The sequence below is a fragment of the Sarcophilus harrisii genome, chromosome 5 (genome assembly GCF_902635505.1).
Source record: "Sarcophilus harrisii chromosome 5, mSarHar1.11, whole genome shotgun sequence".
In the NCBI taxonomy this organism is placed as follows: Eukaryota; Metazoa; Chordata; class Mammalia; order Dasyuromorphia; family Dasyuridae; genus Sarcophilus; species Sarcophilus harrisii.
In genome coordinates this window covers 246,010,673-246,038,576 of record NC_045430.1, presented here as the reverse complement: position 1 = coordinate 246,038,576, position 27,904 = coordinate 246,010,673, and the positions used below count along the sequence as shown (strand labels likewise).

The following is a 27,904-nucleotide window of genomic DNA, read 5'->3' as shown; positions in this document are numbered from 1 at the left end:
TGTACAGAATTACATATCAAAACAGTCTAGTGTCTTGTTTTCCTAAGTTATTTTAAGATATGAAAGGACTATAGAATTCTGGGCTAAACAGCTCTGATCTTAAATACATGCATTTAATTATAGTATCTCAGATATGCTATCAGTCTTAATCAAGTGAGATAATATTACATTGTATATATGTATCTTTGTTCCATAAACTTTTAAAAAAATTTATCTAATTTTTCTCATATTATTTATAAAGAATAATTTATTTCAAGTTTAAGCTTATGAGAATATAAGCCTTATCAGGCAGATGACAAGCTCAGGTATTAATTTATTTAGTTATTTAGGATATAGAATGACTATATATTCATGGCCACTAGAGGCCAGTTCAGGACTAGGAGGACCTTTAGTCAGAGGATCTGAAGAAACTAGCTGCCTTGGAGCATTTGAGAAAAGATTGGGTCGGGCCCGAACAAGCTATCGCAACCAGCCACAGGATTGCAGGAATCATAGAAGGATGGAGACTGAAACTGGAATTCCAATAAGGAAAAAACAAAACAAAAAAAAAAAAAAAAAAAAAACACCAAGAAGGTTCAGAGGATCTTGAATTGGTTCCTGCCCCAGTTCTTCTAGCCTCCCCAAAGTCTTCATATAACAGCATTGTGCACACTTGATTTCCCAGGTGACATCAGTGGATTGTCAGGAGAAAAGACTGGGGCTACAAATAGAAAGGTTCTTGTCATTCAAAGCCTGATCTTCAGATGGACTCTTTGAAAGAGAAAATAATTGAAGATGGCCAAATCCCAAATCTAACCAGCACGGGTCAAGACCAGCCCCAGATCTCACTTGCCTTCAGACCCAGCAGCAAAAGTCCCCCTGACCTCTCCATCCTACCTTGTGGGTCCCAATTCGCCTCTTCCCCCGCCCTCACACGTCTTGGGGGTGGGGGTGAGATAGACAAGTGTGGAGTGCTCTGACTCTGACGTCAGAGAAGGCGGGGTCTGGGCAGGGCCAGATTTCTCCCTCCCTCTTCAGCCGTGAGCATTTAAATCTCAGCAGCCTGTGCTTCTCTTCACCCAGCTGGATCAGCAATTCCCCTGCCCACGCGCCGAGATGGATTCCCAAGTCGGAGCCGAGTTCAACATCCTTCTCGCCACCGATTCCTACAAGGCAACTCACTACAAGCAATATCCACCAAACACAAGCAAAGTTTATTCGTACTTTGAATGCCGCGGGAAACGACCAGGAAACTCCAAATTCAGGAAGGTGGAAAATGAGGAAACTGTGTTTTACGGGTTGCAGTACATTCTCCTTAAATATTTAAAAGGTAAAGTAGTGACCAAAGAAAAAATCCTGGAAGCCGAAGAGGTCTACAGAGAGCATTTTCAGGTTGACGTCTTTGTAAAGGATGGACATATCCTTGAGAAATACGACAGCCATCTACCCGTAGTGACTATTTCAGGGTTTATCATTTCCTAAGGGCATTCTCTCTTCACCGTGGAAAACACAGATCCAGAATGCTACTGGCTGACCAATTGGATCGAGACCATCCTTCTTCAGACCCATTGTGTTGTGTCCATCCCCACAGTAGCTTCACTTCTCCAGGAAACAGAAAGAATTTTGGCAAAAGCTTCCAGTGGAAACATCCAGGAGCCTAGATAGCTGGAGTATAAATTACATGATTTTGGCTACAGAGGAGTCTCGTCACAAGAAACGGCCGCTATAGGATCTGTCAGCATCCCATTTGGTCAACTTCAAGGAACCCGATACGATAACAGGACTGCACTTTAAATTAAAAAATATTATGGGACCAAAAGATCCGGTAACTGGATATTTCTGGTGCTTCACAGAACACGACACCATCACGGCCTGGGGAGCAAAAACCAGGAAGAGAGGCATTTAAACATGTAACACAGTTTTCAATCAGTTCCTGTGTCTGTGAATCAATGAAACAGCAGATTCTGACATTTATAATGCATGTGAGAAGATCTGGGGTGAAAATTTAAGACATTTAGATTATATAGGGAAGTAGAAAGAAGCACCCACATCATCATCAGACCAAATTCACCAAATCCTGTGAGACTGTCTTAAAGATCTCTTGGAACATTCTAGGTAAGAAGATTTCCTGTTACTGAAAAACTCAAGAGGTATAAATTATTTGCCACCTTATCTCAGAAATTATTCAAGAGAGATGGAAATTAATATCAACATTTTAGAAAGAGTTGTTGAAAACATAAAGAAAGAAAAAATGGAAACGTGAAAATATTTCCTTTTAATTCTAGTGGAACTTTATTTACAGAACTTGACAGAAGATCTTTTAATTACTCCTTCAATACAGTTATGTACCAATGACACTTAAGTAACGTCTTTAAGGTCCAATTACTGATCCAAACAAAAGGTCCAAAAAAGGTAGACTCTCTCTACATAAGACACCTACCAGAAATTTTCTTACCCTCGAGGAAGGAAAAGGAAGCTCTTGAAAAATATGTTGAAGAATATGGTCATGATCTTCTCCAAACTGTTTTTAGGAATGGAAAGATGATAAAAAACTATTCCTTTGATGAAGTAAGGAGCAATACCCCAGTTAGTAATAGACTAAGCACTTCTCACCAATACAAATCCCAGCCAGTGTAGTACACAATTTCTGTACAGATGGGTAGGGGGAGGTATTTTATGATCCAAACTATTGGTTTTAGACATAATGCTCTTTTATTTTTCTGTCAATCTTTAAAACTCAAGTAAGAAAATGGAATATAATTGTAAAAGATTTAATACGATATACTACAATCTAATATCTATAGGATTTTTCCCCTCTGGGTAGGGCACTTGTAAGAGCTGGTTACACAAATGCACAAGTTTCTAGTTCCATTAGTAGTATTTATCTTCCCAACTATATAACTTTCTTGTATTTTAGTGTACATTGTATCCCTTTATTTTGTCTATAACTTCTTAAGTAATACCCTTTACAAAAGCAAAGAAAACATGAATTCTTACTTGATTAAATCCCCTAAAAAGATTTTTAATCACCATCTAATGTCTAGATACACATCAGTTTAGAAACAGTCTGAGAGGGGCGGAGAAGACACACTCGACTTTCTAAGCTCTTCTCTTACCCTCTTTATCAGCCTTCTCGAGCACTAAAAAGCCAATTCTTCCAGAATCTACAATTCGTAAAAGATAAGAGAAACTAGAACAACTCACCAGCCGAAAGAAAAGTAAATCCTGTAAAAGTTAGTTCAGGGCCAGAGATCAACGAACTAGGAGAGAAATTAGGATTTCAAAGAAGTACCAGACCGAGGTGAAGGCACAGATCTCAACACAAGCAGAGCAGCCCCAACCCGCAGTACAGGCTTTTCCTTGGGGCAGTTGTGATCCTGCACGGCAGGAGGACGCAGCCAGGTTAACCTCAATCTGCCAGTGGGAGCTCGGCTTAGCCATAGAAGCTTTTCCAGGGCCGATGCATCAGGCAGAGACGCTGGGCAGAGTTCCTGGCGGTCTGCGGTCTGTAGTCAGCTGCTAATACACAGTCCCACAAGAGGCTCCGGCCTGGGGCGGTGACACTTTCACCACTTAGTCTCTAGCCGAGGGCAAGCGATAATCCACTCAGCCCTACTAAGTAGTTTGATAGCTCGGCCAGTGCTGAATCCACTTCCTGTTGGGGGAAGGGAAAACTCTCACCCAGAGCACTCCCATACCTCGGAGCCGGAAATCGGTTTACATCTTTCCCTGCTGTGCAGAGGAAGCTGGTAACCCCTTGCCTAGGAGACCTACCCTAAAGGCTTTCAAACATGAATAAAAAGATGAAAAGAACGATCAACAGCTTCTATGCAGAAAAAGAGCAGGTCAGCAAACCTGAAGAGACCTCAAACAGCAAAAATGCATCAGACTGTCCTCCTTTACATGATGCTCTCATAGAAGAGACCGTTAAAAGTCTCAAGAGAGTTAGAAGATAAATGGGGAAAGGAAAGAGAAGCCTTACAAGAGAGCAACAACTTCCTGAAATATGAATTGGAAAAAATAAAGAATTCACTAGAAAGTAGGATTTGTGAATTGAAAAGACAAAGAAACATGCAAGAAAAGTAGGATCTGTGAATTGGAAAAAGAAAATAATTCACTAAAAAAAAAAAAAAAAATTAGTGAAATGGAAAAAAATTCCACAGACCAAAACAATACATTCAAAAACTCAATTGACAAAGTTCATATGGAAAAACAAAAGGTCAAGAATTTCAAGGGAATTAATGAAAAAAAAAAATCAAATGATGGTGGCTTAGCTGTTCCGGATCTAAAATTATATTATAGAGCAGCAGTTACCAAAACTATTTGGTATTGGCTAAGGAATAGATTAGTTGATCAGTGGAATAGATTAGAGTTCAAAGGATAAAACAGTCAACAAAATAGCAACCTAGTCTTTGACAAACCCAAAGATCCCAGCTTTTGGATAAGAAACTTACTGTTTGATAAAAACTGCTGAAAAATTAGAAACTAATATGGCAGAAACTAGGCATTGATCCATACTTAACGCCGTACACCAAGATAAAGGTCAAAAATAGGTTCATAGACCTAGCATAAAGAATGAAATTATTAATAAATTAGAGGAACATAGGATATTTACCTCCAACCTGTGGAAGGGGAGGTCTTTATGACCAAAGCAGAACTAGAGATCATTACTGATCACAAAATAGAAAAATTTTGATTATATCAAACTGAAAAGTTTTTGTACAAACAAAACTAATGCAGACAAGATCAGAAGGAAGCAATAAACTGGGAAAATATTTTTACAGTCCAAAGTGTTCTGATAAAGGCCTCATTTCCAAAATATATGAGAGAATTAACTCTAATTTATAAAAATCAAGCCATTCTCCAATTGAAAAATGGTCAAAGGATATGAACAGACAATTCTCAGATGAAGAAATTGAAACTATTTCTAGTCATATGAAAAGATGCTCCAAGTCATTATTAATCAGAGAAATGCAAATTAAGACAACTCTAAGATACCACTACACACCTGTCAGATTGGCTAAGATGACAGGAAAAAATAATGATGATTGTTGGAGGGATGTGGGAAAAACTGGGACATTGATGCATTGTTGGTGGAGTTGCAACGAGTCCAACCATTTTGGAGAAGTAGTTTGAACTATGCTCAAAAAGTTATCAAACTGTCATACCCTTTGATCCTGCAGTGTTACTACTGGATTATATCCCAAAGAGATTATAAAGAAGGAAAGGGACCTGTATGTGCACAGAATGTTTGTGGCAGCCCTTTTAGTGGTTAGAAACTGAAACTGAATAGTTTGTCCATCAGTTGGAGAATGAGCTGAATAAATTGTGGTATATGAAAATTATGGAATATTACTCTTCTTAAAGAAATGACCAACAGGATGATTTCAGAAAGGCCTGGAGAGACTTACACGAACTGATGCTGAGTGAAATGAGCAGGACCAGGAGATCATTATATACTTCAACAATACTAGATGATGACCAGTTCTGATGGATCAGGCCATCCTCAGCAACAAGATCAACCAAATCATTTCTAATGGAGCAGTAATGAACTGAACTAGCTATGCCCAGAAAAAGAACTCTGGGAGATGACTAAAAACCATTACATTGAATTCCCAATCCCTATATTTATGCACACCTGCATTTTTTATTTCCTTCACAAGCTAATTGTACAATAATTCAGAGTCTGGTTCTTTTTGTACAGCAAAATAATGTTTTAGTCATGTATACTTATTGTGTATCTAAGTTATATTTTAATATATTTAACATCTACTGGTCATCCTGCCATTTAGGGGAGGGGGTGTGGGGTAAAGAGGTGAAAAATTGGAACAAGAGGTTTGGCAATTGTTAATGCTGTAAAGTTACCCATGTATATATCCTGTAAATAAAAGGCTATTAAATAAAAAAAAGAAAGAAAGAAACTGATCTGAGAAATTTTAAGTCATCAGCCATGTGACGACCATATTATTCTAGGTAGATTTTTTTTTTTATAATGTGACTTCTGACCCTCCTTGAGGTATCGTTGGTTTATGAATTTCTGCAAAAGGCCTCTGAAACTCAAGGACTAAGTCTTCAAGATTGAATGCTGGAAAATGTTTTCACAAGTGCTTGGGAATGGAATAGAGAATGTATGCATGACACTTAAGCTGAATTTACATTAGTAATATTTTCTTTTAGGACTTCAAAAAAGCTATTTGATACAAACAATATAAATTAACTCCACATTACTTGGTAGAATGTGGTAGAAACACTTTCAGGATCAATGCACAAGGACGTATGGCAATTTTTATGTTAAGGTGGGATGTTCAAGTTCAAGAAAGCATTTCTGGGGAAATATAGACATTTCATAAATAACACCTAGTATATTAACAAGAGGAATGTTAATTTGGCCATCTGAATCCTGGCATCCTGTGGCTTCAGTTGCAATGCCTTGGAAAACTGCTATTAGTTAGCACTTTAGTTAGCACTAATAGATCAATTCTGATCTATTAACACTTAATGAGAAGAATGACTATCACAATAATGCATGGTCACTTATTAATGAAGGACTTGGGAGGAAAGGGAAGAAATCCTTCTATATTGTCCAGAATCAAGGAATTTATTCCCACTTAAACCCAAAAAAGAGTTATGATGGACTTTCCACCTTAAATTCCTAGAGAGTTAATTCAATCTCCTTTCCTATATGGCCCTTCAGATTTCAGAAGGTTGAAATTAGGATTTTAGAAAAAGGAGGAACTAAAAAATATATCCAAAAACCAATTGGAGAAAAGATGGCTACTGTAGGCCGGTTCAGCACTAGGATTTTTTTTTTTTTTTTTTTTTTTAAAGATCTGAAGAAATTCAAAATGTACATATAGGATTTTCCCTCTGGATGGGGCATGTCTTAGGGAGGCTGGTTACACAAATGCTGTATTTCCTGGTTAGGGAGCATGGGGAGTAAGAGACCTGGGAGCTGCCTCTGAGCAATGAAGAAACTGCCAAATTCACAGGATTGTTAGATACTATAGAAGAACTTGGAGTAAAACTGGAATTCCAATAATTCCAGAGGGTAATAAAACAAACAAAAAAGAAGTCCAGAGGGTTTCCAACACCAGATGATGTGTTCTGAGAAGCAGTTCTTGGTTCCAAATGATTTGTTTGGGGGTTAGCACCAAATGATAACATTGATATTCAAGCACCAAATGTTGGGTTTGATCAGGTGAAGAATTTACAATGGCCATTGCCTTTAGCAAAAGGTAGATTTATTTAGAAGATGTTAGACAAAATGAAGAGATAATCGAAATTAAGAGTAGTAAATATAAAAATAAGAGTTGGGAGAACATAGTTAGCAACAAAAGGGTGTTTTAACACCTAACAATGGAAAAGACAAGTTCTCTAACAGAACTCACAATTATGTAGGAGAAAGGAAATACTTCATGGGGTGGGAGTTACCATTAACTGGTGTCATGGCAGCTACCTGCTAGTGACTGCTGGGATCTAATTCTGAGCAACAGAATAGATTGTGTCATGTTGTTGTGCCACAGTTCTCTTTTAATGTCCTGACCCAGTTTCCCTAATCATCCTATTCAGTTACTCTGCTTCAGTTTATAACCATTCCCTCTTAATGTTTGTTCAGATAAAAGGTCTTATATCTTAGACTTCAGGCTATAATCATTCCCTCTTAATGTTTGGTCAGATTAAAGGTCTTTATCCATTTTAGATATCATTAGAATATCAGGAGCCTCTCAAGTATCTATTATGTCATCCTAGGTGCCTCCCCCCATTAGGTCATCCCCATCCAGGTACCTCCCTCATTATGTCATTGTTCTTGTTACCCTATAAAAGAATCTTGTATTGGACATTCACTGCTGGATTCTTAGAGATGATTGTCTCATTCAGCCCTGGGACCAAACCATGAATCCATTTGGTCCCAGTATATCTCTCCATTAAATAAATTATTAAATACTTTCTAATCTCTATCTTGCTCAGTTTCTCTGGTATTACACTTTGCACTTTTAGCTTTACTTCAAAGAGGAAGATAAAGATTGTAATAACAAAACATTCTTTTACTCTCTCTAGTATGCTGTGTTTCATAGCTGTGGGCGGGGCTGGAGAACTGACCAGTCCCAATGGTACAATCCTCTGATCTTTTTATAGGCTTTCTGGGTTTCTACACTTAAGCGTGGTCCTCAACAAATCCCTTTTTTTGTTTTAGAGAAGCTAAATGAAGTTGGGTGCTAATTTGGCTTACAGGTCAAAGGAACACTTTCAATAACCCAGGGAAGCAAGGTAATAACACAAGCACAATAGCTGGTCCAAAGTATAAGAAAATAGGAGTTATATTGCCCAAAGGATTCAATTGTTGTATGACAATATATTTTTTGCAACATTTTTCATGTGATACTAACTTAAGACAACAAATATCAATTACATTTTTACCAAACCATATAGGAACATGATTAACTTTGCCTGTAAAAGTTAAAAGCTGTCAGATTCAAGTTTCCCATAGAATTTATTTCTCCCTTTAACAACAGCATGGTATTATTTGTAGTTCTATCAGTAAGTTTGTCCTCCCAAGTCACAGTTCGTGCCCATGGTGTAAAAGGAAAGCAAATCCAATATCGTTCAGTGGCTGGCATCTGAGGCTGCATGTTAAAAGAGTGTAAACAGCACTGTTAGTCCCAACATTACTTGAGCCTTTTCTTTTCTGTCTTCTTCTGGACTGTCCTGCCACCAGTAAGAATGCTCCTGAGTTTGTAGGGTGAGATGCTGTAGCAGCTGTTGAATTTTGTGGGATGTTTGCTTTCTCCTGATAACGTGATTGTGTCCGGTTGTCTTCTCCATCACCTGTTGAAATAAAAACAGTCTTCCCCAACTTAGTATGTGTGACGCTCCATGCCAGATATCAGTTTGGAGGTCTCGCCACATGGCCCTAATAAAGTTTGTCATAGGGCACAATGAAGACAGTGCCCGAGGTGACCCTGAAAGGAAGGGATAAAATTTGTCTTCAAGGGTTTAAGCCATTATCACCAAATGTCAGAAAATTAAGGGTAAAGATAATATAAGATAGCTGTTGAGGCGGCAAGTCCTGCCCTGTATTATTCATTTTTTATTTCTGTAGAAGTGTTTTAATGTCTCTATGACAGTGTTCCATAATTCCTTGACCTTATACATTATAAGGACTGCCAGTAACAGGTGGAATATGCATCTGTGCAAAAAGCTTTGAAGGGGACAAGAACATTATCAGTTTTTAACATTACTGGAAAGCTCATTGTGCAATAGCACAAAGGATTTTTGATAGCCTGAATTCCCTCAGATTTGCTAGTGTTAGCATAAGTAAAACTAGAGTATGTGTCCACTGACACATGCACATACTTTTGGGTCCCAAAAGATGGTATGTGACATCCATTTGCCAAATATCATTTGGATTAGCAGGTAATAGATCTGAAGGAGGTTTCTGATAAGGAGGACGACAAGATATGCAGGACTTTATGATTAGTCTAGCTTCCTGCTTTGTAATGAATATAAAGTCCTTAATGTTTTAACAGACACATGAAATTTATTATGAGTCTTTTGGGCTTCCTTCCAGAACCCTATTTTTATATGACTAGATATCTAGATATTCAGAACAGATATACAAAATGCAAGATAATTCCATTGATTGACAAATGACATAAATGCTAAAACAAGCAAAATAATAAGTCATCAGGATCACAAGTTAGGTTAAGTAAGAAACATCTCCACACAAGATGGATAGGCTTCTTAGCCTGTCTTAGGTCAGGAAGGAGAAAATGCTACAAGCCATAACAGTGATAAATAGTCATAAAATGGTCACCTGCTTAGTGGACAAGATATTAGTCTGGAGGTACAAAAATATTGTGGGGGACTTTCTATGGAGTTGAATCAACTCCATTACACTGGACATGAAGAAACTCAACTTTCTATAATTGAGCAAGCAAATTAAGAATCAGTTACAGCTCTGGGGTACAGAACTTTGATATCAAAATGATTGAAATTGACTGAAATAGAGTAAGCAAATGAACTATTTCTCAGATAACCGATTTCATCAATGCCTGTTGTCAGTGAAAGCTCTGAATTTATAGTGCACAGGAGAAAATCCAGGATGAAGATCTAAGACCTTTTCTTGTATCAAGGAGTAAGGAAGCACTACCAAGATCAAGATCTGATTTCTGGAAATCATAGTAGCTACAGATTCCAACGAACAGAAGAAAGTTATGGCAAAGTATTTCATGGAAACATCTGGTAACTTAAATGTCCTGGAGTATATCACTGTTAGATGACTTTAGTTACAGAGGAGTATCTTCATAAGCGATTGATGGGATAGAGGCATCTGTTCAATTGGTGAACTTCAAGGGAAGTGATATAATAGCAGGAATTACTTTAATTAAACTATATGATGGAACCAAAGCTCTCGTGTCTGGTTTCCTTCCTACTGGAGAACACCACCATCACAGCCTGGGGCAAAGATCACAAAAAGAGTGCTTTTGAACATATAGTAACAGTTTTTATTAATACTAATGTCTGGTCTGAATTTATATCATTTGGGAGAAAATCTGGAGTGAAGATCTAAGACATTTCATTATATTAAGGAGTGTGGAAACATGACTAAGAATGAGATTAGATCTTGGAAATTCTTGACAGTTTCTTGGGACATCAGGAAACTAGGATTCATAGCTGTGGTCCTCACCACTCGGTCCACTCCTGCTGGCTCTCTATCACATTGACCATCAACCTCAATGTCTCTTCTTTCCTCTGCCTTACACACTACTCCAATTCAGATACCTATAACTGATCAAGACTATACTAGCAAAAACACAGTCTTAAGTTCTAGGAACTAGAACTGAAATTCACAGATTAACTGCATTCCAGAAAGGAGTTCATCTGATTGCTATTTTGGCATATCTGATTTCTCCACCAAGCAGAAGCTCATTACTGAAATGAATCTGAGTAACCAACTTCTGCCCTCTGAGTGAAGAGTAGAGCTATGAACTCCAAAGCTGCCATCTTAAGAGGGAACTCACACCTCAACAGATCCTTCTTCTCACCTGGCCATGCAACTCTAAACCAGGTCTTTTTTCCCCTTCACTGTGTCCCCCCAGTGTAGCATAGCAGCTTACGCAATAGGTAAGGGCCTTAATGTTTATTGGTAATAATTAATTAATGATCATCAATACCACATTTATTCTGTCACAATTTCTTCTACTAGGCATCGAGTTGAAACAAGACTCTTTTATTCTACACAAACAGTACTCTCAGGGCCACTCTTTCAAAAGAAAGAAGTCAAATAGGGGAGCAAGGCTGTCCAGACACCATTAAACTAGATTTGTGTTGAGTATCCAGATTCTTGGCCATTCTTTTCAGTTTTCCCGAGTCAGGGCTTCTTAAAACCAATCAACAAATGTCAAAGATCTAGAAGAAATCAATTATCTTCCATAAAGCAATTTTAAAAAAAAAATGCACTCAACTAGGTACTGAAAAAAATCTGGCTGCATCCCCATTGACTTCAAGAAGAAAAGGAAAAAATCCTTTATTGTATCCAGTGAAGGGCCAAGTTGAATACCTTTTCTTACACCTCAGCATACTTACTTGCCAGTTCATCAAGTGACAAGGATTTAAAGTAGGATGGGATTTTAGAGAAATATGATATGTGTCTTCCCATAGAAGTCAAAACAGTTCCTCAGGTTCTGTCATTCCCAAAGGAAATATTCTCTTCAGAGTTAAAAGGATAGATTCAGAATATTATTGTCTCACAAATTGGACCGAGACTATCCTTTTTTCAGCTCGATATCCAATAACAGTAGCTACAAATTCCAGAGAACAGAAGAAAATTTGGAAAAAGTGTTTGATGGAAATATCTGGTAACCTAGATGGTCTAGAATACAAACTACAAGAATTTGGCTACAAGGGAGTCTTTTTCCAAGAAACTGCTGGCATAGGAGTATCTTCTCATTTGGTGAATTTCATGGAACACAGTAGCATGAATTTAACTTAAGAATATGATGGAACAAGAGACCTTGTGTACAGAACACAGTACCATTATAGCCTGGGACAGGAATCAAGGAAAAAAAAAAACAAAAAAACCTGTGTTCAAATATGTTCAAAAGCCCCTATCAGTATTTATCTGTAGTCAATAATAGCTATAACATCTGTTTAATACATCTGAGAAATGTTAAATCTTCACTCCAGATTTTAACTGTATAAAGAAAATAGAAGTACCACTAATAATTAAAGCAGATTCTAGAAGTTGTCTTGACAACTTTCTGGGACAGCAAAAAACTATTACTCGTATCTATGGGCCACACCACCTGGGCCACGCCACCCAGCTGTCTCTGGCTGCTCCCCATCACAGTGAGCATCAGCTCAAGGCTTTTTCTATCCTCTTACTTACCCTTTCCTACAGTTAAAACATGTTTATACTTTAGCTGAGAGCATACTAATAGTTTTGAAAGTATACACACCAGAGCTAAAACTTGGTAATTTTACTTCAAAAAGGAGCTCAGCTCAAATTATGTCACTCCTCATCTGACTGTTTTGGCACCTCTGAATTGTCTCCCATGCTAAAGGAAGCTCATTAATGGACAAATCTTGTTATTCTGAGGCTGATTGGATTTTGTAGAAGTCCTGCTATAACTATCCTATGTCACTCTGAAAAAAGAGTAGAATCACATTAGCTAGTCAGGGTCATCAGTTGTTAGGCCAACAGCAGCTTCAGACTTGTCCCATCTCTTCTGCTTCATACTTCTGGCCTCTAAATGAGTAACTTTTATAGATATATTCCTGCCCAACAAGAATTGTGAAAAAAGGAAAACCAGAATCTTTGTAGCCTGAGGAAACAGACTGAGGAAAAGAGGAAACTTAACATTAGCTACCTTGTTTCTGTATTATATATGTTTCCAAAACAAAGCCAAGTATGCCTTTCGAATTGATCATAGCACTTTGTCAACTCTATCAGCAGAGATCTTTACATGAGGAGAAGACTGCAGAAGCCCCAGTATGCCTCAATAATCTTCTAAAATGACGATTCCTTCCAAGGAACTGTATTCAGACAACTTACTGGGAAAGTGATAACTAGGAGTCACATTTATGGTCCATGCCATGCAGCCCAGTCCTGCTAGCTCTCCATCTCATGAGCATTGACTCAAGGCCTCCTGTACTCTTTGCCCTACTAATTCCGCCAATTCAGACACCCATAATTTTGATCAAGGCCTTAACTAACAAGAATAGTTTTTCAAGGTACCAGAGCTGAAACACAGTTAATAACTATATTTCAGAAAGGAGCTAGACTCAACATTTCCTTTCTTACCTGGCTGCACTACTCTGGCACATCTGATTTCTTTACTATGGTGCAGAGGGCCACAGATAGTGGAAGAATTCTGGAGGAGGTTTTAGACCCTCTAACCAATCCAGGAAACCTGCCGACTTATCTGGTTTGGCTCTCCATTCCCTCTAAGGGTGTCTCAGTCTTTGAGAAGTCAGTGGGCATGACAACCTGCATTGTACTTGAAGCAGAGATATTAACATCTAGCAAGGAGACATCTACACAACAATAGCAAGTTGCTTATCTGGCTCCACATGTATAGTATCATAGTATAGTTAGTGCATGCGTAGTGATGCAAGCGTATTGGGGTATTTAAGCCTGAGAAAACTTGAAAGAAACCAACTCCATGTTTGACTATCCATGTGAGTTTCACCTCTTCACTCCTCACCTACAATCAAGGATTCAGGCTGGTACTGAGATCCTACAGAGAGCTAGTCCGGACAGTACATACAGTGCTCAATGTGGGGCACAAGAAAAGGAAGCAGCAGTGCTCAAGAGCTGTTCATGAGTAGGATTCCCCCAGGAGAATTCCTTCAGTAACCCTTGAGGAAAGAAAGGGAGAAAAGATCAGTAAGACTTTTTTAGTCCGGGGTAATTAAAATGAGACAACATAAAGGACCGAGCCAGGAAACTGATGAGGGACTCATAAAAAAATGCTTACTCCAACTACAATTCTGCTTCTCTGTCAGAAAGTTTGCCTCCATGATGGACTTATGATGTTAGAGAAAATTACATCTCACAAGATTCAACAACTACTATAGCATCTAACCTGGTAACCATCCAGAGGAATAGGGTGGGAAAAAAAACTTCAATAGTACTGTTTGCATTCCTTAGCATGCAGGCTCAGATAATAGCTGTTGCAAATCAGCCTTTACTGACACAGATGTTGCTTGTGAATTAGGAATGAAATAAATTGGAGGCAAGAGGGAAGAGGAGAAAGGAAAGAAAAGTGGTCAGAGAATGCAACTGCCTCTCAGTCTCATTGTACTGTTATCAATCTCTCACATGAAGGAATCTATTCTGCTGGTCAGAGTTAGATTCCCCAGTAACAACTAGCAAGTGGATCCCATAACAATATGCCCCAGGAAACTCATTACTAGGGGGGGAAAAAAACCTCATTATCCTAACAAGCTAATCAGCCTTGAGAATTTCCCCATTACCTGGAACTTTTAAAAAAAACTTCCTAAAAAGTTGAGGAAAACTTTCGTGGAATGAGTATTTCATGTCTCAAGTTAAGACTACACAATCCATAGGTAACTAGAATCATTAACAGATTCTCCCACACCTATCCTTGTGATAAGAATTTAAACTTTACTCATTACTTTGTGCCTCATGAGCAAGCTTGTGTGTAATGGAGTTTTCAGAGGGGAAAGCGTCTCAGTAACCCTTTTTGGGATAAGCTTTACTTTTTTTCCATAGAGTATATATATCAATCATGAATTGTGTGTATTTGGGGGGAGGCTAAAGTCACATAGGAAATGAATCATGTGTAGAAGGAAAGGTTATCACTGTCTAGGAGTGTTTCATAGCTCTACTTTGGGGTAGGGAGGGTTTTAATGAGTTTTTCTTCCTTTTTATGATAGTGTGGCCTGTATTTATTCATCTGCATTTTGAGACCAAGAAACCACAAGGTAGAATGAAAGTCAAAGCACTTCCTGGACTCACAAAAGTAAACCATTCAAAACATCCTACAGTCTAAAAAGACCACCTGGACTCACTGAAAGGAGAGAGCAGAAACAGGGAGGGAATACCCAAATCCCTTTTACAATTTAACCAAATCAACTTAACTGACTATACCATTGTTTATTCACTGTTAGCAGCTCAGCTACAGTGAACAACTTCTTTGGTCTGCCATAGGATCACAGAAAGTTGAGCCATGTGTTAGGCTGCCAACTTTATCCTGCTCTCTACTTTGGCATGACTAGGCAAGGTTCAACTGTGAATCTGGGGCAAGACAATTTGGGGATCTGGGATCTTGGGAGGGGGGGGAGGGTGTCAAGGGAAAAAAACCAATAAACCTATTTCCACAATGCTGCATTTTCAGGTGCCATCATCCCCTTTCTGTGGGACAAGGGATTTTCCCAGGACAGAGTTTTTGTCCTCCTTTTTGAAGAGGACCAATGGCATCACAGGACTTTGTCTTGATTCAATTTAAGTGACAGCTTCCCTCTCTTGCAGAGCCAAAGTCCAGTGATGCAAAAAAAAAAAAAAAAAAAAAAAAAAAAAAAAAAAAAAAAAAAATTCAAGACCATTGTAAAAAACTGATGATACCAAGGTCATCTGCTGCATCATAGGCAATTGATTAAACTCAATACCCCCCCACAGTACTGACATTAGCTGCCTTCTGAGGGAAGTTTTTGTTTTGTTTTTGTTTTTTGCTTTGATCTGCTGTCAGATTCCATCAGTTCTTTATTTGGATGTGGAGAGCATTTTTCATGGCAAGTGCTTTGGAATTTTCTTGGATCATTATATTGCTGAGAATAGCTAAGTCATTCACAATTCCTCATTATATAAGATTGCTGTTACTATATACAACCTTCTCTTGGTTCTGTTCATTTCAGTTTGCATCAGTTCATGTAAGTCCTTCCAGGTTTTTCTGAAATCATCCAGCTCATCATTTCTTATAACAGTACAATGGTATTCCATCACAGTCATACATTATAACTTGGTTCAGCCATTCCCTCATCAATAGGCATCCCATCAATTTTCAGTTCTTTCCCACCACAAAAAGAGCTGCTATATAAATATTTATATGCAGATTGGCACTTTTCCTTTGATCTCTGGGATACAGGCTTACAAGGGGTATTACTGAATCAAAAGGCACATATGCATCATTTTATAGCCTTTTAGGCATAGTTCACTGGAGGAAATTCACAGAGTTGAAGTACACAACCCCCCTAACTTACTGAGAGGTTTGAGGTGGGTCACTGATCCAACTTTGTTTAACCCCTTGGCCAATAAGATTTTACCTGGGTATTTCTGCAACACATGCTATGTTAGAATCACAGCTGAAAGTTGAGCAGATGAGCAGCCCTGTAAAGGGCTCAGCAAGTCCTCACTCCAAAGGTGCTAGTCCTTCTCACACTCCATACATTACAGGTCATAGTTCAGTCAGGAAAAGAAGAGTTTAAGTTCTGCCCTTTTATTTTGTTCTACCCGTATTCTGGAAAAGACCTCAGGTGACCTAGACCCAACACCCTTATTTACAGATAAGGAAACTGAGGCCCATGAATTAAGCAAATTATCTAAGCTCACACAGAGTCAGAGATGAGAATTGAAACTAAGTACTCTTGACTGCAAAGCTAATGCCCTTTCAAACTATACTGAAAAGAATGAGGCTGCACCTGTCTTTAAGGGTAGCACTCACTTAACCATATATGCAATTCCCTTCACAACACAAGCTGAACCAGACCATTTGTTTTGGCAGTTCGAAACTAAGATTTAACTTGACCCAAAGCTTCCGAGATAATGTGCATCCTAGGACCAAGGAAGCACAAGATTGAATGAAAACTAATATTCCACAGAATCACAAAATGAGACATGCAACATCTTACAGTCTCTAGGCAGGCCATCTTTGCCCTTCCAAGTGGAAATGAATTTATGGTAAAGAAAGGTAGGATGTAGGGGAGAAGGCAGAATGAGAATATTTTATTGAAATTTTTCCAGTTTAAACCAGATGACTAATGGCAGCATTATGTGTTTTTTATTACTAGTTCAGCCCTGGTAAAGTCAAGCAAAATATTAAGTTTATTCTAGCCCCTTTTTTTTTTTTTTTTTTTAAAACTTAGTCCCACACTTGTACATGATCTGTGAATCAGACACCATACTTATCAGCCCTGAAGTCTCCAGGTATGTGATATATACCCCATACCTTTTTTTAAAATCAAATTCATGACTAATTCAAGTGATCTGGAGATTCAACCCATCTTCACACTACCTCTTCCCTTCCCCTCTGCTCCTGTTTCATTCAACAGAAGTAGATAATATGATCATAAACTGGTGAAACACATTTATTCTCATGATATTTTTTTTAAATGGACTTGTGAGATTATTAGTAAAGAGCTGAGTGAGGAAACGTCTTCCACAAAAGGGATTAGTTGTGTTCTGTAATGTAATCTCAGAGAGCTAGTTTAGGATACTGAATGGTTAAGTTCCTTTCCTAGAGTCACATGATGTGCCATAAAAGATGTCTTCCTGATTTTAAGTTTTCCTCTCTGTTTGTCTAGAAGACAAGTGGCTTATTGAAAGACTGAATGATGTTTTAGGAGACAAGAAAGAATCTACAGGATACACATGAGTGGATAATAGTAAAATAATAATAATAAGAGAATCTACCAAATTGAAATTATTATGGTTGTTCTAGAACTGAAAAGGAAGGTCCTCAGACCTATCCCCTTTATAAGCAGAGGCCTTATTCTGTTCCCACATTGTGTGGCAATTTAAAGATGACTTGCTAGCAATCTACATGGGACTGAAAATAACTTTCAGACATTTCTTGCCATCAACCTTATTTTTCTGTATTGTCTTAGAGACCTAGACTCCATGATGTCAGAATCAGACTGGGAATAGGAGGGAAAGTTTCCTTTGTCAAGAAAAGTTATGGACCACTGGAAAAAAAAAAAATACAAAGCCAGAAAGACCAAAAGGAAAAAAGGCAACCTAGACTTTTTGAGCATAGATATATAGGAGATCTCAAAACAGGATAAGAGCCATGGTAGTGATAAAACCATGGAAGAGAATACAAGAGAGGCAGCAGGCTATAGCAAATGGTTCATGTTCATGGTCTCAAAAGAAATTTCAAAGATTTTTGGCACTGTTAGTTGAGATAAACATGTCTAGTGGAGCCTGAAAACAAAAAGTAGGAAAAAGCCACATTTAAGTAGGTATTGGCCTCCCTCCCAGCCTTTGTAAGGGACAAGACTCGTCTCCCCATGATCTTTTTCAACTACAAATACACTCCCATGATCAAAAATCTTAAGCTTTTTGTTTCTACTTCCTTAAATGATAGAGTTAGAGTCTGGGAAATTTTCTGGATGAACCCATATAATTAAATTCTGAGGACAAGGACAATCTTGCTAAATCACAGCATAGCTCTACTAAACTACAGATGTTCAAATGTCCATATTCATTAACAGAACTACTTTGGGAATTGGACACCTTGGCCACTTGAGAAACTACATGGAAAAAGGTGTTCCCAAGCGGGAAAATTTTATATTGTTAATGAAGAGCCAGATTCCGAGTGTTCCTTTGCTGCAAAGAAATATCTTGTGATGACTGAGAAAACAACTATCATGAGGAGAGCTAGTGAGGGAGATTTCAAGTTTAGAGCTATGGTCTTTAAATGAGAAGATTTAGCAAAAACTGAAGCTACATCCATTAAGGGTTCCATAATCCTATTGCAATTCACTTCTACTAATTTTATCAATTTAAAGTCCTTTGAATGAAATGAATACTTTTGGAAAACTTGAACCTCGAGTTAATATGGAGAATTTTCCTGATCTAGAAGGTTAGGGAAAGAGTCAGATTAGTTAATTTCTCTATGATCTCTCAAATGACTTGGGAACATGTTTTCTATATGAAACTTAGATCAGTTAAAAAATAGCATTTTTCCCTCCAAGCAAAAGTAGGAGATATTAGCCAATTTACAAAGTCTCTTTGTTTCTAAGTAGGTGATGACTTTCAAGGCTGGCGTGAAGGATGGATTACTGATCACCCATCTCCTTAGAGATTGGCTCAATTCTATTATACTCACAAAAGCTTCCTGGCTCTCTCCATCTGCTTCACATAGGAGTGTCATTGTCATCCACCAATCCCTTTTCCTTTGATTTATATTGACATCATCCCTCAGAGGAGAGTTCTGCCTGGAGTAGGGCCAACAACTGGTTTAGCAGCCATCCCACCCTGAGATGTGAATCCTTCAGCTCCATGAGGAGTACTGAATAAAGTAGACAAGACTGTTTGGAGTCTGAAGGATCTGTTTTTGAGGAGTCACCCCAGAGAAGTCACTCTCCTTCAGGGGTATATTAAGACCACCTCTCAGGGGAGTGTCCACATTGTTTAGAACCATAAAGTTCTGGGCTTTTTGCAGAATTTGATCTTGAGTTGCTGGAGTTCCAAGGATCCTCAAAAGCCATCCTATTATGTGTACGGTGATAATGCTCAGGCAAAAGAGTAGTGGCAGCAGAATTCTATCTACCATCCTCCTCTGCCATCTGACAGGCAATTTCCCTTGCTTGGCCAAGTTTGAGAACTTCCTTAAAATTCCCTGTCTGAAGTCTGGGGTGAGGGAAATATTAATTTACTCCTTTTTTTAGTCACTTCTAGGGCTCTACTGATTTGAAAAATAGCTGATGGCTAATTCTTTTTCTTTTCCAAAGTTGTCTCTGTGTTTCTCTCTTGACTTTCCATTTGAGATTTTAGCTCTCTATCAAGATAGCACTGTTGTCACTAGTCAGAGTCCACAGGAAGGGCCGGATCATTTTCTTCAGAGGTATCATAAAAGCTTGGGGTGGGCTTCCTTTAAAACAGAATTTCAACATTATTCTTCGATTATGTGTTTTGTCAAGAAAAAAGAGAAAGCAACAATCACCTCTGACCCCTTTTTAAATATGCAAAATACATTCAAAGATCCCACTCCCCATTCTCACCTAAATTCCACATAGTTCAGTTTAAAAAACACATTGGAGTATTGCAACTAAAGTATAATGCCCTGGAAGACATGCGCGTTTAAGCTGATATGTTAAACAGGGTAAAATAATCACTTAATGAAAATTAAAAGTCTGTATATTGTGATTAGAGCTCTATTTCCATGATCCCTATAAGGGCTAGACTTCTACATGGCATGTTTGTTCTATTATTTTCTTCTTGTCTTAGGTTCTCTAATTAAAATTGTCTTCAGACCTGAGGTTTATTTTCCTATGACCAGCCTACATGGAACAGAAATGCAATACTATCCCTTGCCAGTCACAGATAATAGAGAATGATGGTATAAGGAAAATAATGAGTCAGAAAAGTGAGAAACGTCAAGAGTTTTATTTAAAGAATTTAAATAAAAAAAAAAATTTAAAGAATAATAGTTTACTTACAGATATGGGCATGCAAATGTATGGTACCAATGTTAGTGCCAATGAGACTTCTGTTTCCATCACCAGAACTGGTTAAGATCGCTAGCATACTGAAGGATTGTCAATGTGAAAGTTTCCCCATTTGACTAGCCATAACACCACAACATACATAGATCACCTTTTAAGTAACTACATAGAATTTTAGGAAGAGAACATCAGATAAGCAACATACTGAAACATCACTGACAAGACTAGATAAACTCGACTTGTAGAACTTAAGTTCTTTAAAGCAGAAGACAACATCTGGCATAATGTTTTGCCAAAAAGCACTTCCAGTAGAAAACAATCCTTCATGTGAAATGAAGCAAGAATTCTTAACTAGGAAGGTCTTGAATTTGGATGGCGAGGATTTAAAAAAAAAAAAAAAAAAAGCTGCTTTTTATTTCAATACAATTTGTTTCCTTTGTAATTCTATGTATTTTATTCTTTTAAGAGTTATCCAACAGAGCTTCCTTGAAGATATCAACATCACTCAAGAGTTTGGCCTATCCATCTGCCATCGGAAAGAAAATAAGATATGAACAATAATGTCAGTATTCTCTCACAAACTAGGGGGACTAGGTGATGAAAATAAGTATAGCCAAATTCATTAGGATCTCTAGTTCTTTGTAGGCAAGGTATTTTCTATCTCAATTCCATATAGGAATCCCCCCTGTAGAGTATAAGAAAAACAATCCCAAAGACTATTACACTAATTAGTGGAGAGAGACAGTATATATATATGTGAGCTGATCACCAAATATAGCCTTTAAAGGGAAATGCCATCAAGGCATCACATGAACCAAGGTAACATGGGATAATATGCCAAAAAAATCAAGGAATGACAGGTTCTAGAATATTGCACTGGTACCAAAAGACCTCCAGCAAATTGTGGTGAGCTTTGGGCAAAAGAAGGACTATAGTCACATGGGTTGCCAAGCTTGCATAGGTTACAGGACTCCATCATTGAAGTGAAGTCTTGAATTGATTACGCTGACATTATGTCGTCAATGGATCTGTGAGCTAATGAAAGTTGGTTCCCCCAAAAGTTGGGGAACATAGACCCTTTTAGCATGGAGTTGTTGTTTCCAAACCTATAAATCCACAAGACTTATCCAAAAGGAGGCTTTTTCCAATGATGGTTAGGAAAAGAGTTTTAGTGGAAGAATCCATCAAAATTAAATCACCAGGAAATATCATGGCTAAATTTCAGAACTATCACACCAAAAGTTATTGAAAGCAGCTAGAAAGAGACAACACTAAAAAGATAATTTCTAATTTTCTTCCATCAATTAAATATAGAAAGCTATGTGCCCAGTTTAAGAATTCCCAATGTGGTAGCATATACCACACTTATTCCCATGTTTCATAAGAGTCTGAGAAGAGTCATAAGCTTTAGTTTACTCCATGAGACTGAGGATAGCAAGAAAACCGACTCCTCACCCATATGACCAGAACAGCCATTCCTCAGACCAGTTTCTCTCAAGCAAATCTCTGCTCAAGAGCAGGCCCTTGCTCAACCACTGGACCATAGTTTTAAGAGTTGAAAGGAATCATAAAGTTAAACTTTTTAAATCTTAGAGATGAACAAACTGAAGGTCAGAGAGGTAAGTGACTCACTCAAAACTAGAATGCTATCTGAAGGTTTGTCTAGAACTCACAGACATCAGTGCCTTAGACACTATTCTTTCACAACTAGAGTCCCAAAGAAAATGTAAAATTCATAGGGGCCTTTGGGATTTCCCCCCTTATATTCTTAAGGCAGAGGATTTTTTTCCTTGTCTAAGCTTTGGCCAGTCTCCAGTTGACACTAAGAGTGATACATAGTAGGCACCAAATGTAGCAATGATTGCTACATTATGGCTGTGAACTATTAGAAGAGCCTAAATTCTTTGTTTCACTTTTTCTTGGATCCTTCCTAAACCCAAGTTGGCAACCTGATTATTACAGTGCAGCCATAGTTATTTCCGTGGTATTTTGAAAGTGTCATTTCTAATTAATCCTATATGAGCAGCCCCAAATACCACCAGCATTCTTCCCTTCCAGAAAATTATGACCTCAACACTTGTTCCAAAGGGGAAGGATTTGTGGAATGCATATCAGTTCTGGTGAATTCCCTCAGAAGCAGGTAGAAGGTTGGACACAAACTAGTTTTGATTAAGCATCTTGTCAAAATTGAAGTACTAATAATGGAGAGCACAACTCCAAAGAGTAAGACCATCAAAAGATATGACAGTACAAAGCTTGAACTTTTATACCCTGGTTAAGGATTCTTCTTGAGACGTATATACATTTATAGATCTGGTTTCCAATGGTATTGTGAAGATTATTAAAGTGTAGATTTAAAAATAAGGACCTTGGAATTCCATTAAATGCTCTCACTTTATATGTGAGATACAGAAATGTTAATGAATTAACTCAAGGTCATATAAGCAGCAAAAATGAAATTCTATTCCAGGTCCTCTTACTCTGGAACCAATATTCTTTAACCTGACCAGATTGGGGGGTGGGTGGGGAGTAAAGTGCATTTATTGAGAACCCTTGCTAGCTGCTATCCCTAAGGGAACAGCAACAACAATATATACCAATCCCTTGCCTTTAAGGGCTACCTACTGGCACTGAAAAAGATTATCCTCACCAATCACTAAATTTAATTCCTAAAGGTACTATTAATACCAATCTAAGACAACCCCATGACTATAGAGATGAGTATTGAATCCCAGAGGAATCCAGTTACTCAAAATCCCAGAGGTAGAGAGATGATATTCCTTTCATTTTATGTTTTAGCCTGATGATCCCCCCCTCAGGTTTTATAACAGGTCATCTTTGTTCTCCTGTAATTCTTTACTTTGTTCCTGCCCCTTCTTAATTTTTTCCTTTTCTGTTAAATCCTGACTATTTCCCCTGAATTTAAGAATTCATATCTGATGCCTATACAACATTTACCCTGAATATCATCTATATTCTATAGATGACAAAGTCATATGTCCGGACACCATAATCTTAATTTAGCCATGTTATGTTAAGCACATTGAAGCCCTGCTGAAACAAATTAATACTTGACTAGTTAGAAGTCTTGATTCAAGAGCTTTCTGCCTTGAAAAGGAACCCATCATATTATGATTCTATAAGAAATACTGAACAGGCTAATTTCAGAAAAGACTGGACTCACATGAACCAATGCCGAGTGAAGTGAGTAGAACCAGGAGAACATTGTACACATCAACAAGATTACATGATGATCAACTGTGAGGACTTGGCTTTTCTCAACAATGCCGTGGTAGATTTGGGATGGAAAACTATTTGCATCCAGAGAGAGAACTATGGAGACAATTTGGATCAAAGCATAGTATTTTCAATTTTTTTCTCTTCTCATAATATTTTCCTACACAACATAAACATGGAAACTGTTTTAAAAGATTGCACATGTTTAACATATCAGATTGCTTGCTGTCTTGGGAGGGAAGGAGAAAAATTTGGAACAAATCCTTACAAAAATGAATGTTGAAAACTACCTTCACAGATACTTGAAAAAATAAAACACTACTGAGAAACTCATCTTCAGTCATACAGAGAAAAGCCCTATTCATACAGTTGGCATCCAAGGCATTGATTATATTGAAATCTTCTCCTTTACTAAGGGAAAAGGACTAGAAAGACAAAAGAGCATGGTTGAAAAATCATAGGAAAAGGCTATGAACTTTGCCCAGCATTAACTATATATAACCTCATAGTCCATGGACAAAACAGATTACGCCCCAAATAGTTTTTAAACAGTGATGTTAATCAGCTTACAGAAAAACTATGCCAACTAGATAGAATATTTCAGCTGCATGCTTTAAGGAGACTCATGAAATAACACTTATTTGGCCACAATTACCACTCATCTGGAAACTTTCTAGCTGCTAAAGAACAGTCCATCCCTGTAGAGAGCCTGAACTTTGGGGAAGGTGTGAACTCTCAGAAACTTTACAGTACATGTCCCCTTGGTTCTCAAAGGAAGAAAAATTAGAACCAGATGAGTGGAAATTAGTGAGAGAGCAACTAATAGAACATTACAATGATAATAATCCTGATTCAATTCATAAGGAAACAGAGAGCAAGCTATTGGTAGACACGTGCAAACCATACAGTCATTAGAGGTACCAACTGGCCCAGTCACTGGCCAAAAATTAAGGCAGATACCTATATGTCTGGCATAGGAGGATCAATAGCAGCTGAAGTTAGTGCCACCCCCTTTGAGATGGACTTTTGAAGGCAAAATGGAGTTTTTGCTCCTGTTGTAGTTAAAAAAAAAAAATATCCTCATTAATCTGTGTGGAAAAGACATTTTACAACTAGGATTACAAATGAGTACTTTAGTTTTTTAGGCAGGGCTGCTGTTGAAGGCCTGCCTACATTCTCACCTGTTCCTATTGAATGGAAAACTGATATACCAGTGTGGATAGAACACCTTAGCTAGCAATAAAATTCAGGCCTCATTAGATATAGTACAGAAAGCAACTTGACCAAGAACACTTAAACCTTTTTTAAGTCTTTGGAATTCCCCTGTATTTGTTGTAAGAAAGAAATCTGGAAAATGTAGGATGTTGACCGATTTAAGAAAAGTAAACGAACAGATGGAAACTATGGGAACTCTTCAGCCTGGGCTTCCATCTCCTACTCAATTACCTAGAGAATGGCCTCTTTGGTTGTAGACATTAATGATTGTTTCTATTCTATCCCTTTAGATAAGGAGGATATGAAAAGATTTGCCTTTTCAGTGCCCAGTATTAAGTTAAGTGGAGCCTTATAAAAGATATGAATGGACAGTTTTGCCACAGGGAATCAAAAATAGCCCTATTATGTGCCAACTATATGTTGCTGCTGCTCTTACTCTAGTAAGAGAAGCATTTCCAAAAGTTATGTTATATTACATGGATGATATATCGGGATGTGCACTTGAGAAGCAAATGTTAGAAGCATGTCTACAAAAGACCATAGAAACACTAAGGAACTATAAAAACTGCATATAGCTGCAGAAAAAAAAAATTCAAAGACATGCTCCTTTTCAATATTTAGAATATGAAGTATATCCTAAGGTGCTTACAGTACAAAAGCTTTCTTTAAAAACAGACAAATTCAACACCTTAAATGACTTTCAAAAATTAATAGGAGATATCCAATGGATGCATCCAGTGTTAGGGCTTAACTACCAATCAATTACAACCATTATATGACATTTTAAGGGGAGCCAGTGTTTTAAGCTCATCATACCAGCTTACAAGAGAAGCTCAAGAGACTTTGAGAGAAGTTGAACTGGCTTTATCCAATATGGTTGAGTCACTCAAAAACCTTTGGAAATATCAGTTTTTGCTACAAAAGAGATACCCACAGCAGTCCATCAAGGAGACAGTGTGATAGAGTGGATGAACCTCCCAGCAAACCAGAACAAAACCTTACTCCTTACCCAGTGGTTGTGGCTAGAATTTTATTAAAGGCCATTAAAGCGAGCAGTACAATTATCTGGGATAAGACCTGACAAGATATACACCTTTTATACTAATGCACAAATTATTTATGCTGTGAAACCATCCCAGAGTGGCAAATTTTACTGGCCATGGCTCCAAATTTTACACACAGGTCTCCATTAAAGATAACCACCCAACTATTACATAATTGGCAATGGATTCTTGAAGAAAAGGTTTCTAAAGTTCCTCTTAAAGGATCAACGATCCTTACAGATGCATCCAAACATAACATTTGTGCTGTATACTCTCATGACTTAACTATAAAGAGAGTAGTCAGAACTCCTTTTCAGTCCACTCAGCAGAATGAATTGTATGCAATCATCCTAGCTCTTATTATCCAGGAGATATAAATATAATATCTGATTCAGCCTATTCAGTAGGTGTGGTACAAAGAATTGCCACAACTCAAATAATTTGTAGCTTCTAATATATATCAGCTCTTTAAGGAACTTCAAAAGCATGTGAGAAAACATCCAGATAAGATATAAATCTTGCATGTCCACTCACGTAGTGGACTTATAGGTCCTATTTTTGATGGAAATTCAAAGGCAGATAGCCTTCTATGTTGGCCAATACTCCTTTATTTCAGGCAGCCCAATAATCTCAATTCTAAATATCATCAGGCTGCTCGAGCTTTAACGTTTATAATTTGAGGTAACAAAAGAGGAAGCTAGGAGCATAGTAAAAGCTTGAACAGCTTGCCTTCCTTTCCACACTCCTACACTTTCCCCCCCCCCCCCTCCAGGGAGGAACCCTCGTGGTTTGAGACCCAATGAAATTTGGCAAATGGATGTGACCCATTATAAATCTTTTCATCATCTTTTATCCATGTTGTAGTAGACATTTTCCCAGGATTTACTTTTGCAATACTAGCAGCAATAGAGACAATCCTTATACAAGGATTTGCAATTATGGGTGTGCCAGGAAAACTTCTGACATACCTGCACTGCACTGCCCTGCAAATATGAGCGGCCATCAGGAAAGAGCACCACTGACTAAGCAAAGATGCTGGCTCCCCCAACAATCAGGATAAAAAGGCCAGAAACCTAAAGCAGAGGCAGAAGCCAGCGAGTCCAACATTGACTCTGAAGCAGAAGCAGAGGCATCAAAGGCTCAGACTGAAGCAGCAGAGGCCTCCGAGGCTGAAGGAAAAAGCAGCAATAACAAAGACCCAGTATCACAAAAGGGAGAGAGGCACAAGAATTACTTTGTTTGCCAATAGACAGGCGCCTTGTAGGCTTCCTTATGGGTCCCTAAAGGCTCTACAATAAGAGCGATCCAACAGCTCACTCACACTCGAATGAGCATTAAAGCAGAAAGAAATAAACGTTTCATCTACACATCTATGGAAGCTTTGAAGAATGCCAAAGAGAGCGAGAAGTGGTGGAATGTGTACTTGGTTGGGTCGAGCAGGCACACAGATGGGACTTAATCTGATCTCAAAGAGAGAATACAGATGTCCCCAAAACAGATGAAAGGCATCCCAAATTTTGTCTCTAAAGTACCTCTAACCCAGTAAAACCTTGCTGTTCTAATTCTTAATTTTAAGAAATGTCTGAGTGACCTATTCTGAGCTGAGTACTATTTGACATGCAAAGATGGACTTCTCACAGACTGTTAGTCAATACCATGACCAACATTCATCCCAGAGAACTAGGAATGAAGAATATTGCCTGACAAGAGGTGAGGGGGAGCTTAATATGAACAGTGAAACATCTTGGATCAAGAGACCACAAGCAGCCATATTGCCTAATTAGACATTGACTTAAGATGTTTTTTTTTTTTTTTTTTTTCCTCCTTTTCAGAGATGGGAAAATCCAAGCAAAATCCATGTCTCAGAAAGTTACACAAGAAATCTGCTCCTTACTGGGAATTTATATCAATTCCTCAAGGTGCACATCAAGTGCATGGAAGATAAGCCAGTACAGAAGGGATGGATACCATTAACAATATATGCTGAATGGCCTGAGTAAGTTGAACAAATACCCTTAGGG

At 38.0% G+C, this 27,904-nt stretch overlaps 1 pseudogene; it reads left to right on the top strand.

Annotated features, from left to right (window-relative positions):
* The first annotated feature begins 1,095 nt into the window (after nt 1-1,095).
* Nucleotides 1,096-27,342, top strand: LOC116419545 (annotated as a pseudogene).
* The last annotated feature ends 562 nt before the right edge of the window (nt 27,343-27,904 follow it).